This window comes from Rhipicephalus microplus, chromosome 10 (genome assembly GCF_043290135.1).
Source record: "Rhipicephalus microplus isolate Deutch F79 chromosome 10, USDA_Rmic, whole genome shotgun sequence".
Taxonomy (NCBI): Eukaryota; Metazoa; Arthropoda; class Arachnida; order Ixodida; family Ixodidae; genus Rhipicephalus; species Rhipicephalus microplus.
The window spans coordinates 18084520-18090029 of NC_134709.1; positions in this window are offsets into that span (position 1 = coordinate 18084520).

Sequence of the window (5510 nt, forward strand, 5' to 3'; positions counted from 1 at the left end):
GCGGGGAAACGGATTGGAAACAAATTGCACAAGTATCTTGAATCGTGAGCACCGTGAAAGGCATCAAGACACACTTGCGGCGTAAAGCGGTTTCGACAGGTGTAAAAAGAACAGGTGTGTCAACCGAGACGTCGCATGAAAGCGGGCCAAAGCGGATGAGAAAGGGGGCATTGTGGTGTCGGCGGCGACAAAAACTTACACAGATATATGGACGACGAGTCAACTAAAGCAGACTCACACGACGGCGAGAACTCGACCTCGGAGCGAGCGCCGTCTATAACGGCATGGTAAGTGCATAGGAAGTCCCATCCTATAGTCTAACATCGTGGGAACACTGCGCAAGCACGACAAATTCGAATGCATAAACAACGTCTCCAATAGTAATCCACGGTGTACGCGCAGCGAAAGGCCCAATTTGTTGCGCACTGGCAGTAAATGACAAAAAGTCGCGAAGAGGCGACCCATTACTTTTTGTAGTTTCTGGAAAGCTTCTAAGACATGAAGGCCTCTAATTCACGCTTCTATAAGTCATGAGCCTGAAGCTTCGGGCTTAGAACCGCGCCCGGCTTGAGGTGGCAGGCTCGGATGGGGCCGGACTTGGACCTTGCTCAGTTCTTAAGGGGACACCGAAGTGAAACAATTGATCGGTTTACACTGATAAAGTGTACCCTGAGTACTCCAATGTCATTCATTTCACCGCCTTAGGTTCATTCATGGAGGCTAAAATTAAAGTGAACGTTCCATAGTTAAATATATTTCGCGCCGAAATCTTCGCGCGTATAATGTCCCGAATTTCACACCGTATTTGCCGCAATTTGTGGGGCTCAACGAAATTTCTTGAAACTTGGAACGTTGAGTCTACGACGCTCTCAGAGGTAAATGACCTTAATTTTTACCGATCAGAATTTGCGTAGGCCTTAGTAGACGCCGACCGAATGTACAATGTTACTGCGTTTGATGTGCGAATTTATGTCGCCATCACATGCATTTTTTTTTTGCGTTCGCTCACTAAAAGCCTTTTAGCAGTGAGCTTGGTGATTTTTTAATTGCAAAATAGTAGTTTGTTGATAATATAAAAATCGCTTTGCTCTTTAGTGTCTTGTTAAGTTTGTTTCACATACGTTGTGCATGCATATATGTACCAAATCACGAGAAAAGGCTTTTTTTGTGTGGCGCAAGCCATTTGGAGAAGTTTTATGAGAAACAACTACTGAACTTATTTTGTTTCCAGCACCAGGATACTTGATTTAACTAAAACGGGTGAGCTAAAGCTAAATAGACCAGACGCTTATGTAGGTAACATCTGCCCGTTGTGTGCTTTATTCGCATTCGCTATTATTTTATATGTTAAACATGAATCTGTAATCGTAGCAGTAAGTGTAATATAATAAATTTATTGATCTAACGTACCTTCGCAAGAGCGATCACAGAGCTCCTAGCGGGGAAACGTTCTCGAGAGTTCCTGCCTTCTTTTAAACGAAATCTCTGCTCTCTGCGCGAAGTCTCGGCAGATGGGATCCCAACGAATACGCATTCGTTATCTGAGGCTCCGCGACGTCTCCAGTTGGTCACGTGACCCGAGATGGACATGCACAGCCTGCTTCAAATGTCTATACACTGTTGAGGTCTGAGCCATCGTTTTGTTTTGTTATATCAGCAGTCTCAAACTCAAGGGAGCTAACGGACCGCATTCACGAAAGTTCACTACCGGAGGCGCCAGGACAGTGACGAAGGTAAGAAGAGGGACGAGGCGGGGAAGGGGGGGGGGAGATATGTTTTACAAAATGTTAGCCGACATTGTCATTTGAAAGAATGCCTTTCGAATACGCCATATATGGGTCATTTCTGTATTAAATTTGGCGGCTCCATTCCAACAACATATGGATACTTGTATCTAAGATGACCAAACTTTGGAAGATAATCTTGAAATACAGAGTTTTGTTTCAGGGTTACGTACCAACACACGCTTACCATATGCCTGTCATGACTGTGTATCTCAAGAACGTCCTTATCAAGAAAATTAAGAAAAGGGAGACAAAAACAGCCGTTAGCCGGTCCCTGGCCGTGTATTTGAGGTCCCTGCACTGCACAGGGCGAGAGCTTCATGACGCGTTGCCATGTCTATAGGAGCAACGTAAGTTTAACAAGGCGTGGGGCAAAGTATATTCGCTTGACCAAATATCTGGTTCGAAAAACGACAATTTCTCTTCGACGTAGCGTATATATATATATATATATATATATATATATATATATATATATATATATATATCCTAACACTGCTTCCTTTGATTACATCTCTACACACTCCCAGATCCCATCTCCTCCTACCCGTATAACCGCTTTTCTTGTAAAAGTACGCTTTGATGTGGCAAAGGCATAGCTTAGAAGAAATGTGGTTTGGTGGGCGGGCAATTAATCGATCAAAAATGAGCGCGAAATTATGGTGAGACGTGAACACGCATATTTGACCACGTTTTCCTTGTTACAATATTACGTTGTTAGAAACGCTCTTGTCCTGCGTCCTTGCCCGTCGCGTTGATTTTGCGCTCGCATCTTTCCTTAACGTTAAGTGCGTCGCGCTAAAGAGATCATATCGCTGGTGGGTACTTTCTTTTTCTTAAGTTCTACGAAACGGTCACGCTTTGTGGTCCCCCAAACAAAGGACGTATAACAAGACGCGCCGTAAACTGCTGGTTTTTCTAACGAGTGCGCGGTCGGGCTCACGTACGGGGAAGACAAGAGCAGCGCAGGCGACGGCACAGGAAACTGAGAGGGACGGTCCACTGACCCGGAAAGTAATGTTTTTTTTTTTAACTTGGGGTAACGGCGAGAAAAAAAAAACAAATTAAAATGAGAGAGAAGGAAGACCTTCGCGCTTTGCTTTTACGCAAACATAAAGCCGCGTCGCCACTTTCCGCCGGGAGCCTTCACAACCTTGTGCACCGTTCGCTTCGTCATGCCCCACGATGCGTCTCGCGCATCGTCCAACCTCTCGTATAGCCGCTGTGACTTGTTCCCTTCGAGGAAACCGTATTTGCATCGCCCCATTTGTTTCCACAATTCGGTGGGGGTAGGTCAGACGATGGTTTCGATTCAACCCTCGTATAGGTAATCTTCACGGAAGGCCAACTATGTATAAAGGTAAGTTCTGCTTTTTTTTGTTTTGCGAAAGTGAAGACGTGTACAGTTACACTATCCCCGCAGTGTTCGCGTATAGCTGTGCACCATTCGCAGTTCGCTTGGAAGCTCTTGAGTAGCGACGTGCGAGTGTTGTTCTGCTTCTATAGTTCGCTATAGTTTCGCGGGACTTTACAGCGAAGGTGTGTTTGTGTATACCCTGCGCCAACGCCGTCTTATGGTATATTTGAAGTAGTAGTACGGCCTTAATTCTTGTTTATATTCTTGTTTATATTCTTGCCTTATTCTTGTTAGTAGCAGTTAGTACCACCACTACTACTACTACTACTACTGGCGGTAGTAGTAGTAGTAGTAGTTGTAGTAGTAGTAGAAAAATTAGAGTTATAAAATTATAGAGTTTTGCGTCCCAAAACCACTCTAATTTTGCTACTACTACTACTGGCGGTAGTAGTAGTAGTAGTAGTAGTAGTAGTAGTAGTAGTAGTAGTAGTAGTAGTAGCAGCAAAATTAGTTACAAAATTATAGTTTTGCATCCCAAAACCACTCCAATTTTGCTACTACTACTACTACTACAGTAGTAGTAGTAGTAGTAGTAGTAGTAGTAGTAGTAGTAGTAGTAGTAGTAGTAGCAGCAGCAGAAAAATTAGAGCTACAAAATTACAGAGTTTTGCATTCCGAAACCACGCTGTGATTAGGATAAACGCCGTATTGGAGTGCCTCGGAAGTTTTGACCATCGAGTATTCGTTAAGGCGCATTTAAATCTCTAGGCATAGACGGGTATATACACGGGCCTGTATAATTTCGCCTCCATGGAAAGTCGGCCGCCTCGGCCTCGCATTCGATCCCGAGTCTTTCGGGTCAGCAGTAGAGTACCACAACCAATAAACCAATGCTGCACGGCAAATAGCAAGGGGGGGGGGGGGGGGTTAGGTGTTTTGCAGGCGAACAGCAATGAATTCGGCGAATCGACAATAATGAATGTATACGAGACTGGAATAAAAACCGTGTTTATTTTGAGCACGCGCACGCCATAAAGTTGCAGTGAGAGATAGAGAATAAACCGAGAGAAAGGCAGGGAGGTCAAGAAGAATCGTAGCATCCGGTTTGCTACCCTACATTAAGGAGAGGGGGAATGGGGAAGAAAGGTGAGAAGGAAAGCAAAGGGAAGAGTACACGAGCAATTGTAATTGTAATTTATAAACATAGGTTAAAGAGAAAATAAAAATAAATAAAGCCCTTTAATTGTGACTTTAGGTGCAGAACATTCTTAGCTAGCTCGCAAAAATAGTGCCAAGTGATGTAAGCGACCTTATGTTCATAGCAAATACTTTAAAAATGACTGTGAATTTTGAATTGCTCTTGAATTGTTATTTGAATGCTCAGTTGTTAATTAAGAGAATACCAGTTTTCATTGCGAGTTGTCAAGGTATTAAGAAACTTTATGAACATTGTACATTCTTTATGTATGTCCTCTCGTTATGACCCTCTATGAGGGTTGACAGTATTAACAAATAAATAAATAAATAAATAAATAAATAAATAAATAAATAAATAAATAAATAAATAAATAAATAAATAAATATCCACACCAAGGTTGCTCACTGACAGACGAAAACGTCACATCGCGGAGGTGTTCATCGGTTTGTTGGGCGGTGTTATGACTTCGTGCCGGGAGTCACAAGTTGCCGACTCCTGCACTAGACCACCACGGAGGGTTGGTAGTAATATATCATAGTAGTATCATATATATGTAGTAGTAGTATGGTATAGTAGTAGTAGAAGTAGTAGCAGTAGGTTTCACCCAGGTCACGTGACTCGGTTACGCGACGTGTTTCGGGCTCAGCGGTATGGGCCATAGCCGCACTGGAACCCAACCGTAAGCCCAGCCATGAAGGAGCCCTTAATTGGCGGAACCTGAAGAACTAAGAAAAAAAAAACAAAGAAATCACATTGTAAACACTTGGCCAAAACCACGCACCGACTTGTACTTCCTGAAGAAAGCACTGACAGCTTCGCTGTATTAAGGTTTTCATGCACGACGATAGTTATAGCGCGAAAACAAAACGACGACACAGAGACAAGAAGTTCTTGTCTCTGTGTCGTCGTTTTGTTCTCGCGCTATAACTATCGTCATGCCATACCAACTAGCCCAAGCTGCCACACTTCTAAGTTTCATGCACGGTTACGAAGTGGCTGGAATTGCCTTGTTTTTTTTTTCTTCCTCGGACGGAAAAACGCGGATTTCAGTGAGGAATAAATGATCGCTTCCGATGTTGTTTTCGGCAGCCTACAACTTAAAATGAACAACAAAGCGAGCCAAGCAATAATACAAAAGTTGACTAATTACAACGCGTTGTGAAATTGTCGT